The sequence below is a fragment of the Bidens hawaiensis genome, unplaced genomic scaffold (assembly GCF_021521415.1).
Source record: "Bidens hawaiensis isolate Kalapana, Puna unplaced genomic scaffold, B.hawaiensis_p1.1 tig00008460_1, whole genome shotgun sequence".
In the NCBI taxonomy this organism is placed as follows: domain Eukaryota; kingdom Viridiplantae; phylum Streptophyta; class Magnoliopsida; order Asterales; family Asteraceae; genus Bidens; species Bidens hawaiensis.
Window position 1 is genome coordinate 197919 of NW_027491601.1, and position 18200 is coordinate 216118.

Sequence of the window (18200 nt, forward strand, 5' to 3'; positions counted from 1 at the left end):
GAGGGATGCGGGGCATACCTCAGGTATTATCTTTACTATACATATTGAACTAAATGTTATTTCTTCAAATACATGGGTACTTGATACCGGATGTGGAACTCACATTTGCAATTTGTTGCAGGGGTTCAAAAGAAGTAAACAACTCAACAAAGGGGACATTAGTCTCTTTATGGGCAATGGAGCAAGAGTTGAAGTCCAAGCCCAAGGAGACTACTTGTTAAAGCTTCCAAGTGGTTTGGAAGTAATTTTGAAGAATGTTTTGTATGCTCCTAAGTTAAGGAGAAACATTATTTCCGTGTCTCTTTTAAAACAATGTGGCTTTGATCTTAAGTTTATTGATTATGATATTCATGTTTTGATGAATGGCATATTTTATTTTAAAGCTATACCCATAAATGGTATATATGAAATAGATCAAATTGGTGCGTCACATAGTAGTTCAATGTACAATGTCAACACCAAGAAACTCAAGAAGGACTTGGGTGATTCCTATCTTTGGCATTGTCGCCTTGGACATATAAGCAAGAATCGCATGCAAACTCTTCGCAAGAATGGTATTCTAGAAACAAATGAGTATGATTCATTTGATGTATGTGAATCTTGTTTACAAGGCAAAATGACAAAGCAACCCTTTAATAAAACTTTTGAAAGGTCAAAAGAATTATTGGGTATCATACATTCGGATGTATGTGGTCCTTTTAGACCAATGACTAGGAATGGTGAAAGATACTTCATTACCTTTATTGACGATTATAGTCGATATGGTTATGTGTACTTAATGAAACACAAAGATGAAGCTTTTGAAATGTTCAAAGACTTCAAAACTGAAGTAGAAAGACAACTCAAGACCACAATCAAAGTACTTCGTAGTGATAGAGGAGGTGAATACCTAAGTGGTGTTTTTCAAGATCATCTTAAGAGTTGTGGAATTATTTCACAACTTACTCCACCTGGAACACCACAACATAATGGTGTGTCTGAAAGGAGAAATCGTACCCTATTAGATATGGTTCGATCGATGATGGCTAGAAGCACTTTACCTCTATCATTTTGGGGCTATGCTTTACTTTCCGCTGTTCGCATATTGAATATGGCTCCAACCAAGAAAGTGGAGAAGACACCTTTTGAAATATGGCATGGAAAGGCTCCATCGCTATCATTCTTAAGAGTTTGGGGTTGTGTAGCTTATGTAAAGCAATACACCCCAAACAAATTAGAAGTCCGATCCACTAAGTGTATCTTTATAGGTTATCCTAAAGATGATTTAGGATATTACTTTTATGATCCTAGTGAGCAAAATGTTATTATTGCTCGAAAGGGTAAGTTCTTGGAAACTAAGTTCCTTAAGGAAGGAACTAATAATAGAACAATGAAATTTGATGAGGATCAAGAACCACAAGATGATACAGAATTGGTTGATACTAGCACTCAACAAGAGGTTGTTGAAAGTGATCAAGTGGTTGATCAAAACACACAAAACGTTCGCAGATCTGGTAGAGTTAGCAATCCACCTGAAAGATATGGATTTTTTGTAGAAGGTTGCTACGTGGTAGATTCGGATGAACCAACCACATACCGTGATGCAATGTCCAAGAATGATTGTGACAAATGGCTTGAAGCCATGAACGTTGAGATGCAATCCATGTATGACAACCAAGTTTGGGAATTGGTTGAACCACCACTCAACTCCAAAGCTGTTGGAAGTAAGTGGGTTTTCAAAAGAAAAACTGATATGCATGGAAACTTGGATACTTATAAAGCAAGACTTGTAGCTAAGGGTTTCACTCAAACTCAAGGGGTTGATTATGATGAAACTTTTTCGCCTGTGGCAATGCTAAAGTCTATTAGGATATTATTTGCCATAGCTGCACATTATGATTATGAAATTTGGCAAATGGATGTCAAGACTGCTTTCCTAAATGGATATCTTGAGGAAGATGTCTATATGGTTCAGCCTGAAGGTTTTGTCGATCCGAAACATCCTAATAAAGTATGCAAGTTAAAGAAATCAATCTATGGATTGAAACAAGCATCTAGAACTTGGAATCATCGTTTTGATGAAGAAATCAAAAATTTTGGATTCATCAAGAACGCTGATGAGGCTTGTGTGTATAAGAAAGCTAGTGGGAGTATAATAACCTTCTTAGTATTGTATGTCGATGACATTCTACTATTTGGAAATGACGTTCCAACCATGGAAAGCGTTAAGGCTTGGCTTGGAAGTAGATTTTCCATCAAGGATCTTGGTGAAGCTGCCTATATTTTGGGAATAAAGATCTATAGGGATAGGTCAAGGCACTTGATAGGTTTGAACCAAAGTACATACATTGATAAAATCTTGAAAAGGTTCAAGATGGAAAACTCCAAGAAAGGTTTGGTACCTATTCAAAGAGGGACTATATTGAGTTCAGCTCAATGTCCAAGCTCAAAGGGTGAGCAAGAGATAATGAAACAAATCCCATATGCTTCTGCTATAGGATCCATCATGTATGCGATGATATGTACTAGACCAGATGTGTCATGCGCTTTGAGCATGACAGGCAGATATCAACAGAATCCAGGAAACAGTCATTGGATGGCTGTTAAGAACATATTGAAATATCTTAGGAGAACTAAGGATATGTTTCTGATATATGGATCTGGTGAGGAGGAACTCGCTATAAAAGGTTACACGGATGCGAGCTTTCAAACTGATCGAGATGATTCTCGATCACAATCTGGGTATGTGTTCACTCTTAATGGAGGAGCTGTCTCTTGGAAGAGCTCAAAACAGGAAGTGGTAGCATTGTCCACTACAGAATCAGAATACATCGCCGCTTCATTGGCAGCTCAGGAAGCTGCATGGTTGAAGAAATTCATTACTGATCTAGGGGTGGTCTCTTCCATTCAAGACCCCCTAGAAATCTTTTGTGACAACGAGGGTGCGATTGCACAAATCAAGGAACCTCGTTCGCACCAAAAGACAAGGCACATAGAGCGGAGATTCAACTACATAAGGGATGAAGTTGAAAAAGGAAAGATATGTATTCGCAAAGTTGGAACTGATCAAAATCTTGCGGATCCATTCACGAAGCTCCTAGAAAGACCGAAACATGAGCGTCATGCGAGTGGCTTAGGACTCCGATATTCTAGTAATTGGATTTAATCTATTTTGTATTTACGTTTAAAAGACTTTTGTAATTTAACTCTTTTATATGATTATGGAATCTTGAGTTAAATTCTAATTTTGCATGTTTAATCCATGAATAAGTTATCTTATTCTAAAAGTCCGTAGTCGATCACATTTGTGGGAACAAATATGAAGCAAGACTATTATGAACTAGGATTGGTGGATATTCATAAGGAATGAATATGGAGCATAGGTTTGCTGCCAAGGTTCATAGATATTTGTGGGATACGAATATTGGACTGACCCGCTCTCAATATTACTACATGGAGTCAATGGACCTGATCATTAGTAATTTTGAGTAAAGGAGAATTTCATATTATCCTTAGACCTGAGATGTATACTGGGTCTTGATTTTCACCAAGTATTACACTTTGACTCTGCCCTTCGCTATTCGTAAAAGATGGTACATAAGGATGAGCTCAGGTGGAGTATAAAGTGATAGTGAGAGGCGTATACAGTCAAGATGGAATTTGTTCCTCTTATGTGTTGAGAGTTTAGATGTCTAAGGCCTGATAAAGTTGAATTGTAAAGAGAATGATCGCCTATGTCTCTTAGATCCAACATGACATCTAGTAACAAAGGGATATAATGATAGATTCACCTAAATCATATCAAGTAAGGGACTTGAAGGGATGATGTTATTGAATGGCACTTCGTCAAACACATTAGGGGTGGTGAACTGTTGTTAGGCGGTATTCACCACTTGCATTAATTTTCTATGTATCTCGTGCAAGTGGGAGATTGTTGAAATACGTATGCCCGAGACACATGCTTATATTAATGTGGCTAACTGTGTTTGATCCAAGTCGGGTCATACCCAATAACAAGCTAGACAACACCAAATGTATTCTTTTAATGATTTGATCATTTAAACGAATACCGAACACTAAGTATTTAGAAAATTGGTTTTCTAAACAAACACACTTGAGGATTTAAATAAATTATCTAGATAATTTGTTTATAAAAATTAATTATTTAATTGGTTAAATAATTATATAAATGTATGTACATTTTATAAAAATGAGTTTTATAAAATGAATGGAGATGTTTTAATGGTTAAAACAAAACAAAAAAAAATAATAATAATAATAATAATAACCGTCCACCCCATGTGGGTGGAGGTTTTTGGTCCAATCAAAAGCCTTGTCTTCTTAAGTTGACCACTTGATAAACCTCCATTCACAACACATGCATTTGTGTCTTGTTTTTGAATCCTTTTAAGTGTATTCAAGCTTCAAAAATCTCTCTCTTCCTCTCTAATAAACTCACGGCAGCAGCAGCAGAAAAAAGAGAGCTTGGTGAGCTTGTTTTGTGTTCATAAATCCTAGCAAAACAACTTGGTGTTGTCACAAATAGCTTGGGGTATCATACTCTTGAGGTCTTCTTCTTTGGAGGCTTGTCATTCATCCACCATCCCCTTCAACAACCCATTTGTTCTTCTAAAGGTATAAGAAGGTACAATTTACATTTTGTGAGCATCTTGTTCTTGTAATTTTGATCCTTGGCTTTGGGTTTTAGTTTTAACATAATGGTATGTTCATAACAAGTTTTAAAATCTAAGCTTCCGTTGCGTTTTCTAGTTAAATATGGTTAACTTGAACTTTGATAATCTTGTATAAAACCCAACACTAGTGTCATGCTTGAGAGCATTTATTCTAATGACCATGACATCCATGCAATGCACTTTTTTCTAGTGTTGGTTTAAATTTAAAATCTCTCATATGATTGTAGCCATGGGTGGATCTACTACCAAGTGATCATCATATATGTATGTTATATATTATTCCATATTCATTTTATTTGTTATATACTTATATACATGCATTTGACACTCAGGTGATACCATCAATTATTTACAATACATTTTCAGAATAATATCACTAAAGAACAATATACAATATGACTATATGAGTGCAAACTTATGCAAATGACACCAATATATCAAGTACAAAGTACATGTAATTGGATTTGAATGAAGGTATGGTGAGTTGGAAAAGCATACATATGTTAACTCCTGAAAAAGATTGAAAACACACAAATGATATCAATCTTGAAAGATGCCCTTAATAATTTAGCAAAAGTGGTGTAGGCATTGAATGTTCACTCATAGTGCTCCACCATATTCATCTTCATTTCAACTTTCTTCTCTTTCTCTTTCTACTTATATATATTTGTTTATTTGATGAAATGGAATCTTGTTATAGCCATTCTTCCAACTTTTTCTTTGCCATATTGCTTATTAGAATACCACTCTAATTGGCATCTCCTTAGACCAATGGTTTCATCATCTTTTTGTGTCTCTTTACATCTTTTTTAATTCCATACTATGGTAAGGTCTTTTATGTCTTTTTATGTTACCATTTCAATTCCATGATCAAAGTTCATACCAAAAGTTGAGCTTGATGATTCTTTATGGCATGGAGAGAGGAACATGTCATAGTGTCACCATTTACTTTCTAGCATCTTCTATGTGGGATAGTGTGGGCTAATCTCCACTAGGTTTGGTTATATTTGCTCTACATATCGTCTAATTAGATCTTCCCAATTAAATAGTGGTCAAGACGTGTCACTCGACGATTCACTTGTGTGTGCGTGCGTGTTTGTTTATTTGGGCACGAGGAATAATCAAAAGAATATTACTCAAGTAAAATTCGTATACAACTGATAACCATACATTGTTGACATGTGATAACTCATAATTACAACTCTTGTAAAAGGGTTTTTGGATATTAAATAAGTTTTGAGGTTATGAGTAGACATAGGTGGATAGACCCTTACAAAACCCGGTTAAAACACATTACGATCAGAAGTCATTTCAGCGGCTAATGTAATGAAGATATGAACACAACTCGCGTATGACTTTGTTAATATAAATCTTGATTGTACGTTTCAAACAAAGTATCGACACTAGTTATAGTTCATATGGCAACATAGTTAGCAATATGTGTTCTTAATCTTAATAGTTTTGGACAATTAAGTTGATTAAACACAAATGATAGTAAAGGTGTGCATGGGTCGGTTTTGGATTCAAGGATTCAATTTGAACCAAGACCGCAATTTTAGTTTACGGCCTCAATAATCCGATCGGTTTTGGTTTTCAGTTTTATGTATGTGTTATGTGTTCGGTTCTATTATGAGTTGGCTTCGGCTTTACACTTGGGTAGAAAAAATGGCCCAAAATAATAAATTTGGGCTATAAATTTTGGCTTAAAAACTTTGTCACCTATTTATGAATTTGATATTAAAATATTAACCCAAAATAATGAATTTGAGACATAGATCCTACAACAAATATTCAAACAAGTTCAGTGCGGTCAAGTTTGGTTTTGGAACGAGGTAATAACCTAAACCGAACCGTAATTTTTTATTAGAATAATCCTAGAAACCTTGGATTATTAGTTTGGGCTGATTATTTCGAAGTACTTTTATCAGTTAATTGGTTTTTACTCACCCTAATCAATAGCATATACAGCCATACAGGATGCATTAGCCTTCTACTAGCCCAACTGAATCTGTGCTCATATATCTTTTAGTAGAGGTGAAAAAAAAACCCGTATCCGGAACCGGACCCGAAAAAATACCCGGAACCGGTTTTTTATACCCGAGTATTCTATACCCGAAACCGGAACCGACCCTACCCGTAGGGTATAAATAGGGTATGCATTTTGAGGTCAATACCCGTACCCGGAACCGTACCCGATTTATACCCGTAAATACCCGGACCCGGTCATACCCAATACCCGATACTCGGTTATACCCGATACCTGATACCATTTTTCTAATACCCGAAATGATACATGAATTTTTATAGTATATTTTTATGTTTACTTCACAACTTTTATGTTTAAGTTTTTGTAAAATGCATATTACTAAGTAAATAATTTGTAATCAAGTGGATTTATAGTTTTTGTAATATCGTTTTTTTATACATTACAAAGCAAATTTAAATTTTAAACAAATTAAAAAATGTATAAAAAAATACAAATTCAAAACCGGGTATTACCCGGTCGTACCCGGTTCCAATACCCGAACCCGATCATACCCTACCCGGTACATAGGGTTGAGTTTTTCTCCTCAATACCCTACCCGAACCCTACCCGATTTATCTCAATACCCGATTTTTCAATACCCGATCATACCCGAAACCGGTTCATACCCGACCCGGGTATTAGAAAAAACCCGATTTATACACCTCTAGCTTTCTCTATCTTTGTGATGGGTTTGGTGGCCAATGCCCCATGGTATTATTATGTGATGAGCTTAATTTTAGTAAATAACAGATATTATTATTATTATTATTAATTATTTATCACTGTACTATGCAATGGTTGTTTCTTAATAATATATGATAAATTTATTGTTTTTATATTTTGCTTCCTTATTAAATATTATTTTTATTAATAATCCGTGTAGTCCACTGGTTTTAAGTTAGCATGATTAAAAACGAAATAAATTAGACTTTTTATATACTTTTTTTGGGTGAGAAAAGTGATCTACATTTATATAAACTAGGTTCTAATAGTTTCACGGTTACATAACCCACTTTTCTTAAAATAGGAGTTTATTTAGAGGTAGATATATATGTTTTCGTAAGTAGTGATACAAGTCTGTTTAAGCAAAACGTTGGATGTAAACAAACAAGAAACAAAATGAATTAGTAGCTCCGGATTTTTTTATCTAACTGTCAACAAACAGAGAATTGTCTAGGTACTTTATACGGGGTGACATAATGGCAAAAGGCTATCGTCATCTGGCCCAACCCAACTGTACGGAGCCCTTAAGCGCCTCCAAGTTATCTCCAATTCCGAGGAAAACCCACCCACGACCACTGGTGTTAAACCCGGGCGCCCTTAGGATCGAACTGGAGATCATATAGGTCTCATCTTCCTTCATTGAGCTATCCATGTCCCACCCAAAATGTTATATGTGAGGATTGAACATGTGTTTCTATTGAGAACCCTAAACTTCCTACTACCACACCACATTCGAAAAGATAGTGGCTAGGGATCTATTGTATTATTAATTCATTTCTTTTATAATCTATTTCATTTTACTTGGTAAATCATTTGGAACAAGGAACAACAGTTGAGTTAGAAAACCAGTGAAAAATTTTCAATGCCTCATGTTCTTTTCGTTTGAACCTCCTCCACGACCTAAGACTAAAATGTTCAAGAACACTTTATGTAATATAATATGATTAATATCTATTACACCAGAAAATTCATATACTTAATTTTAAAAAGAACTTAACCAAAATAACAATCATGTCTCGGCAAAGAAACAAAGATGTAATACAGGCAAACGCCATCTATTAGATGCAATTTCTTTCAACTCCCAGATGATGGTAGCTTGGTTCTAAATCTGAAACAACATGTACATTATCCCACAATGGTTAAAATTTTCTAATGCCATAAGTACAAAAGAGAACACGTACCGTGCCATGAATATTTGAAGTGCATCTTGAATATGGTGCAATTCGTGAACAACCGTTTTTATATCCATCCGTTGTGGTGGGGAAACCACAGAACATGACACTCCAATCTTGATCGTTGAAGCCAGAAGTTCCTCTATTTTCTTTTCATTTACTTCCTTATTTTGCATAAAAGTCTCATCCTCTAGATAAACGTAAAGAATGTTAGCATCAACAACATCCGTTACTTGGTCTAGCAAGGCCATGGAAGCAAATTTATGAAGGCTAAGGTCTTCATCAAAGTTGTCGTTAGTTGGTTTTTTGCCAGTCATCACCTCTAGTAATAATATTCCAAAACTGTAGACGTCTCCACTATTTGTCATCTTACTCCCAAGACCATACTCTACAACATATAAATAATTACTTTAGAAAAAAGTAATATTTTAGGTAAATATGAACATCTATATAAATATATGAATTTACCTGGTGGAGCATAACCAATTGTTCCCATAATCCTAGTTGAGCTATTTTGGTGTGAAGTTGTTTCAAGAAATCGAGATAAACCAAAGTCTCCTACATGAGCCACCATATCATCATCTAGTAGAATGTTGCTAGGCTTCAAGTCACCATGAACAAGGGTTGGTATGCAGTGATTATGAATGCAATCAAGTGCGGATGCCACATCCACGAGAATGTTTATTCTTTGTAGAAGGTTTAGTTTGAATGTCCTTAATTTCATATGAATGCAACCAATCATGTAAACTTCCATTAGGCATAAACTCGTATACCAAAGCTTTGAAATCATTATTTTGAAAGTCAACACTTGAGCATGAAGTTATTAGCTTGAGCAAGTTTCGATGTCTAATATTACGCCATGCTTCGCACTCCCTCATAAAGCTTCTTTGAGCTCCTCGACTTTGAAGATGCAAAACTTTGACTGCAACAAATATGTCTTTATCTTCATCAAGGATCCCTTTATAAACGGAACTGAATCCACCGGTTCCAATCAAATTGACTTTAGAGAACCCATTGGTAGTATTAGGCAATAGCATATTTCATGGAGCAATATCCTCCTACTCCATCAATGTATTCAATGTAATTACGTAGTCAATAGTTTCTTATTTTAGTGGAGTAATTCTCTCCTTATTATTAGTCTAGTAATTTGTATTTAAAGGGTTGTAAGATTGAAATGTAAATCAACCAGAACCATTGTGATTTTATATGGTATTAGCCTAAAACATTCAAGATCCTTTCCATGGCTGTCGACCCTACCTCTCTTCCTCTCCATTCTCTTAGCCATCTCATCAACATCAAGTTAACCTCCACCAACTATCTCCCTTGGGAGAAACAAATTACTCCAGTCCTCTCTTACCTCACTCTTATCGGCCATGTAACCGGCGACACCCCATCTCCACCCGAAACTATCACTACCAATAACACAACTGTGTCCAATCCCGAATTTCTTTCTTGGCGAATAGCCGATCATAAGGTCCTACTCCTCATCAACTCTACCCTAACCGAAGAAGCCATGGCCGAAACTATTGGTCATACAACAGCCAAAGCCGTTTGGAAAGCCCTAGCCGATGCTTATAGTAACTCCTCTATTGAACGAATCCACAATCTCCAAGACTCCCTTCGAACCCTTCAAAAAGGAACATCTTCGGTTTCCGAATTTGGTTGCAAATTCAAAGCTTTAGCCGACCAACTTGCTGCTATAGGGCATCCCATGAGTGACGAGGACAAACTCCATTCGTTCCTTCGTGGACTAGGCGCTTCTTTTGAAAACTTTTCCACTTCTCAACGAGCCATTCACCCCGCTCCTTCATTTCGAGATCTCTTGGCTAACGCGGAGAATCAAGAGATGTTTGTTCAACAATTACATGGTTCTCAAACCCCTCAGGCCGCCTTCTATGCCCACCCGAATAAAACTTCTCACACCCGCCCGTCTTTATCTCGTGGAAGAGGCCACGCCTCATCCTCACGCGGGCGTATTTCTTCCTACACCAAAAGACCTCCACACTGCCAACTATGTCGTCAAACCAGTCATTATACAAATACTTTGTCCTCAACTTGCCTCTTTTGCCCAAAAATCGGTTCCTCTTGATGCCAATCTCGCCGAGGCTTTTCATGCCCAGTGTAATATAGCCTCCGACTCTCCTGATTGGACGACAGACTCAACTGCTACAACACATATGTTACCCTCAAATCATGGTTTATACAATTCTAAATCCCACAATGGTAGCCTTCGTGTTACTTTTGGGAATGGAAAATCATCACCAGCCACTCACATTGGGAACACTAATTTAAATAAATCTATAACTTTACAAAATGTCTTAGTCGTTCCTAATTTAACAAAAAACCTACTCTCAGTTAGTAGGTTAACGAATGACTCTCCGGTTGATGTGTTGTTTTCTAATAATTTTTTTCAAATCCAGGACCGAAAAACAGCGGAGGTTCTAGCTAAAGGCACGTGTGAAAATGGTCTCTATGTTCTCAACTAAGGTCACAAGTCTCTCGTTGATGCGCTTTCTGCATCGCACCTTCGTGCTTCATTCAATAAATGGCATAGTCGCCTAGGACATGTTTCTTTTGATACAATTTCTACTTTAAACAAACTTGGTCGTGTTTTTGTTACCTCTATATTACCTAAACCAGGATTATGTGAATCGTGTGAATTATCAAAAGCAAAACATCTACCATTTATTGAAAATCCGAAACGCGCACAACATGTTTTGGACCTCATCCATTGTGACCTTTGGGGACCCGCACCTGTGCCCTCCACAGATGGCTATCGGTCCTATGTCATCTTCATCGATGATTATTCTCGTTTCACTTGGTTCTATCCATTAAAGGCCAAGTCCGAATTCTTCACCATCCTCACCATTTTTTTTAACATTTGTTCAAAATCAATTCTCATATAATGTTAAAGTTTTTCAAAGTGATGGTGGCACCGAATTCACTAATCACCAAGTGCAAACATGTTTTCAACAACATGGCATACATCATCGATTATCGTGCCCTCATACACCCGAACAAAATGGGAGGGCCGAGCGAAAACACAGTCACATAACCGAAACTGGTCTAGCTATGATGTTCAATGCCAAAGCTCCACCCAACCTATGGTTTGATGCCTTCACCTCCACCACCTATATTATAAATCGTCTACCTACAAAACTTCTTGATGATAAATCTCCGTTTGAAGTTTTGTTCAACCAACCACCCACTTACTCAAACATGCGTATTTTTGGTTGTCTTGTTTTTCCCTACCTTAGAGACTACACAAAAAATAAACTTCAACCAAGAAGTGTTCCGTGCATATTCATTGGTTATAGTCCAAAGTATAAAGGTTTTCGGTGTCTTGAACCCACCTCGGGTCGTATCTACACAACCCGACATGCAAAATTTGATGAAGACATCTTCCCTTTTCACCAAAACTCTACAAAAAAAAACTACTACTAACCTACCCATTACCAATTTTGAAGAACACATACCCACCAACCCTCCCACACCCTCACCAACAATACCAACATCCTCTAACCCAGTCAACCCAACCACACATTTCTGTGATGACATACCACCCACTCACCCTCTCACTGAACCCCTCAACAGTCCACTTCCCTCACCCTTATCCAGCCTAACAAACACATCCAGCCCATCTAATTCCCCTCCACCCAGCCCACCATCCCTCTCTCTACCCACGGCCCACTCACCCTCTACTCACTCAAGCCCAACTAACTCGCTACCATCCAACCCAATTGACCAACCAACTCCACCTTCCGCATCATCCACAACCACAACTAACAACCAACCCATTAACTCGCATCCTATGACCACTCGTGCAAAGGACGGAATCTCCAAACCCAAACACTTTGCTAATCTCTCTCAAACCATCACTCATCCTCTACATCACTCTTTATTCTCTTTCCACATTCCAAAAGGCATCAAAACCGTTCTCAAAAATCCAAAATGGATTCAAGCAATGCATGACGAACTAAAAGCTCTTCATGCTAATCAAACTTGGACTCTTGTTCCTAGACCCGCTAGCACCAACATCATCGGTTCTAAATGGATTTATAGAATTAAAGATAAATCTAATGGGTCCATTGATCGCTACAAAGCACGTCTTGTGGCCCAAGGATTCACTCAAATACCGGGTCTAGACTTCTCTCACACCTTTAGTCCGGTCGTCAAGTCTTCCACTATCCGGGTTGTTCTTAGCCTCGCCACCATTAACAAATGGTCCCTTCGGCAATTAGATGTCAACAAAGCCTTTCTCAATGGCCATCTCACTGAAACCATTTTTATGGAACAACCGCCGGGTTTCGAAGACTCAAACCGACCCAACTATGTGTGTAAACTCAAACGGGCACTTTATGGTTTAAAACAAGCACCACGTGCTTGGTTTCAGCGCTTAAGCTCCTTTCTTCTCAATTGTGGCTTTCACAACAGTCGAGCCGACACATCTTTGTTCGTTTACAGCCACCAAGGTATCTTAATTTATCTTCTCGTTTATGTTGACGACATCCAGTGACGGATTTAGAATTTTTTTTTATCTGGTTCGCTATTTTAAGATGCTCTAAATATATAAGAACGCGTATAAAAAAATTGGGTCGGGTTGACAATTCGGATTGGTTTAACGGTTCGGGTCAAGTAAATGCTCCACTACGGTTCGAAAAACACCTGGTTCGCTAAAAAAGTCGCTATTAAATGCTCCACTACGGTTCGAAAAACACCTGGTTCGCTTGACCCGGTACTCAATTAAATAAATCCGTCCCTGACGACATCATTATCACCGGGAATAATGCACATTTCATCAACAACTTCACATCATGTTTAAACAAAGAATTTAAAATTAAGGACCTTGGCCCTCTAAATTTCTTTCTTGGACTCGAAGTTCATCACACCAAAACGGGTTTGTTTTTAAACCAATCCAAATATGCCCACGACATCCTCACCCGAGCCGGTTTACTTGACTCAAAACCTGTTGCCACTCCTCTCACATCTAAAGATATTTTCACCTCTCAGGGCAACCCATTCCATGATCCTACTCATTATCGCTCTCTCGTGGGCGCTCTTCAATATCACACAATCACCCGTCCTGATCTCTCCTATGCCGTTAACCAGGCTAGCCAATTTCTTCAAAATCCCACAACCGATCACTTTCAGCTAGTAAAAAGGATTCTCCGTTATGTTAAAGGCACCTTATCACATGGTTTAACATTTGCTCGTCCACCTAACACTACTTTACTAGGTTTTTCAGATGCAGATTGGGCTCGATGTATCGACACACGAAGATCCACATACGACTATTGTATCTACTTAGGAGGGAACTTAGTATCTTGGAGCGCTAAAAATAAACCAACGGTGTCCAGATCCAGCTGTGAGTCAGAATATCGTGCCATGGCAAATATGGCAGCAGAAATTATTTGGTTAACTCACCTTCTTCGGGAACTTCATGCTCTTCCACCGGGACGACCGACACTGTTATGTGACAACAAGAGTGCTCTATTTTAAAGTCAAAATCCAATATCCCACAAAAGAGCCAAGCACATCGACATTGATTATCATTTCGTTCGTGAATTGGTAACCGCCGACAAGCTTCACACAAAATTCATAGCGACCGACAAACAAGTCGCCGACATTTTCACCAAGAGTTTGCCCAAACCGTTGTTTAAAAAATTTCGCACAATGCTTCGTCTTGGTCCGCCACCAACTTGCATTGACGGGGGGTATTAGGCAATAGCATATTTCATGGAGCAATATCCTCCTACTCCATCAATGTATTCAATGTAATTACATAGTCAATAGTTTCTTATTTTAGTGGAGTAATTCTCTCCTTATTATTAGTCTAGTAATTTGTATTTAATGGGTTGTAAGATTGATATGTAAATCAACCAGAACCATTGTGATTTTATAGGTAGCCTTGAGAAGTTGTTTGTATGAAACTTGCATGTGTCGTTTGCTTGTTGAAGAATGAGACTGCTGGTTTTTACTTTTCTTCTTCCACCAAACATATGCCAAACATGTTATGGCAAAAAATGTACATGCAATCAAAATGAATATTACAAATAGAGGAAACCTTTTCTTTTGTTTTTCTGCCTCCTTACATGTGGGTAACCCAAGTTCAACAAAGCTGCCACAAAGCCTATTATTCCCTGAAACAAAAAACGCACTTGCATTGGCGAACACTCCCGACATTGGTACTTCCCCCTCAAAATCATTATATGACACGTTCAGATATTCTAGCCAAAAACTTTCAAACAATCGAGGAATTTGACCAGATAAATTATTATGAGAAATATCAAGTTTTTCCAATGCCTTTTAAGGAAACTAATGATGGTGGTATCATACCATGAAGTAAGTTTCCTTTGAGAGACAGACTTAAAAGGCTAATACAACCACTGAGGCTACTCGGAATAGTATCGGATAGACTATTTTCAGATAAGTCCAAAACACTCAACATCTTGCGGTCTCCCACCTCGGTCGGAATTGAGCCAGACAAGTTGTTTTGAGAAAGATTCAGTGCTATAGATAAAGATGAAAGTTGAAGAATTGTTGCGGGTATTTCTCCGTTAAGTTTATTGTCATTTAGATACAACTCTAATAAACTGTGGCAATTTCCCAGATTTGATGGAATAACCCCTTCCAACTTGTTTGAAAATAAAGAAAGTGTAATCAACAATGATAATTTCCCATAACATTAGGAATCTGCCCTGAAAGTTGGTTTTCATTTAAATAAATGACTTTTATCTTTTGAAGGTTTCCAATGGTTGAAGGGATGCTTCCTGTGAATCGGTTACCTTCTAATGATAACATTTCCAAGTCAACTAGATTACCGATTGATTTTGGTAGGTTTCCATGTAAATGATTTCCAATTAAATACAGAGTATCGAGTTGAATAGAAAGATTACCTATTGATCTAGGGAGTACACCTTGAAAGTTGCAATAGGCAAGATCCAATTTCTTTAGTCTGGTGCAATTTTCGAAAGACTCAATAAATTGCATTTCATCAACTTCTTTGCCTCCTAACATGCTATCACTAAACTGTAATATCTGAATGTCTCTTAGTTTTGCAAAGTCGATTGTTAACTTCCCACTAAACCTGTTAAAACCCATTTCAAGAGACGCTAATCTCGAACAATTTGAAATGGAGGATGGAATTGATCCAGTTAGTTGGTTAAACGGTAAATGAAAGATAAAGAGATTAGGGAGCATGACACCTAAAGCTGGAGGAAGACTACCGATCAGTTGATTATCAGCAATGGTAACTATAGTTAGGAGGGAATGGTTGTAAAAGGAATGAGGGATGACCCCAGTTAGATTACAGTGACTACAATAAAATTCTTTTAAATTTTTCCAACGGCCTAAGGTTTCAGGAATGCTCTTACCCAACGCATTACCCGAAAAAGAGAATAATTCCATTGATGTAAGATTACCCAAGAAAGGTGACATTCCACCCGTTAACTTGTTATAACCGAGTGAAAGATAAGCAAGTTTCGAGAGGGAACCGATTTCCTTGGGTATGCTTCCAACTAGCTCGTTATTGGATAGACAAGTGCGTCTGGGTTAGAACAACTGGACATGTTAATTGGAATGACGAGCTGAATTTATTATTGTAAAGAGAAAAGAAGCGTAAGCTAGAAAGACGAGTGACTTCATGAGGGATTTCTCCTTGAAAGTTGTTGTTAAAGAGAGAAAGAGTACGGAGGAAGCTGAGGTTCCCTACATAAGGAGACAAAGAGCCTTCTAGACCTTGCGAGATTAGTCGCAAAAAAGTCACCCTTCTAAGCCGTTTCCCACATGTAACACCGGTCCAGTCACAGAAATGAAGCGAACCATTCCATGAGGCTAGAGCTCTGTATGGATCTTGAGTGATCATCGACTTAATCTTCAACAAAGCGTGAAGATCTGTCTCATTTCCGCCGTAGGAAGATGAGATAGTGGTGAGAACTAGAAATATAAGAACATAAAAGAGGAAATGAGTAGTAGAGAGAAATGATAAGCACTTGGTGTTCATTTTTTGAAATAAACTTAAAGATCACAAGAATAATCGCTGCCCTTTAATAATCTGTTTTTGAATGTGTCAATGGAGACAATGCAGTCAGTGATAACATGCCGGTCGTTCTGATATCTTTCGGTCGCCACCAGATGACTTATTGAATGGGTTATTTCAAAAGGGATAATAACTTTAAAATTGTCGGCCATTCCAGCCTTAACTGAGTGGTAAAGGTTCTTGCCTTAATTAGGAGTGAAGACTAGGGTTCAAAACATAAAACATAGCATGGGAGTAAATTTTCTCTTAGAGTAGGAGTAGGAGTAGGAGTAGGAGTAGGGAGTAGATGAGTGTATATAGTTGTAAAAAAATAACTTTAAAATATGATTCCTAGCTCAAACGGTTGAGGTGAGGAACCGAAAGGACTTTATTTAAAGAGAAATGTCTTGGGTTTAAGTTCCATCTATGAAAATGTTGAGCCGTTGCCTATATATGAGGTTTTCTCACCTATGATGGGTTTCCTCTGTACGGTGTTTTCCAAGTCAAGACTAATGGAGCGAACTTATGTCTGGGCTTCCCTTCAGAGGCGTGCCGATATAACACCTGATGGTTCCACGCTAAGAGACTGAAGATGGTTGGGTGGGCTAGTGGCCCGCCAATAATCCAAATGACCGTTAAAGAAACATTAAAATCGGAGACGGTGCATTTAATGGTCGAAACTTATCAAAGAGTCGTGAATGAGTCAAAATGTAACAACTTATTCTTAATTATAACTTCAAAAGACTGAATAAACAAAAATAAGAAGTCCATACACCCACCCCTTGAGTCGTTTAGATAATCACTAGAAAGTAGAAGCAATACTTATTATTGGGTTTTCTCGATGATATGGAAAGCAAGGAATAAACGGATCTTTGACGGTAGAGTGTTCTCGTTGGCAAAGGTGATAAATGAAATAAAATCTGGTCTTTTTTATGGGTTAAACATAGGAACAAAAGGACTTTCTTGGATTGGGAGGAGAAGTGATGCAAATTTAACTTTGATAATTTCCTTTTGTAAGGTGCACTACTCCAATCTCCTGTTCGTTTGTTTCCTTCGTTTGTTTTATACTTATCGAGGCTCTTGTTATTTGTGAGATGCCTCTTTTGTTCTTTTAATGATATTCATCATAAAAAAAGTACATTTAGAAAATAAAATCTGTAGTCGATATCTGTTTGACCCATCCTTGTTATTTGTGAGATGCATCCTTTGTTCTTTTAATTAATATCATCATCATCATCATCGTACTCAGTATATCCCACCAATAGCAAAGCTATGGTAGGGTCTGAGGAGGGTAAGATGTAGACAGCCTTACCTCTACCCCATAAGGATAGAGAGGCTGCTTCCGGTGAGACCCCCGGCTCGATAGTAGTTTTGCATCAAGCCTTGGACATAAGGCACATAGCACTCAATCATCGGGACACCGGCTGATCGGTGCATGTACCCTTGTCTTTCGGCTATCAACGCCACTACATGATGCCTGATTAACCGTCCGTCACTTTTAACGTTATTTTCACGAGATTAGTAAAATAACGTCAAAATTAGTGCAATTTCACTTTTGCCCACCCGAGGGTTCACACATATATACATCA

General features: G+C 37.7%; 1 pseudogene; it reads right to left on the minus strand.

Moving 5' to 3' along the window:
* Positions 1-8491: 8491 nt before the first annotated feature.
* Positions 8492-16615, minus strand: LOC143529064 (LRR receptor-like serine/threonine-protein kinase EFR; annotated as a pseudogene).
* Positions 16616-18200: the final 1585 nt, after the last annotated feature.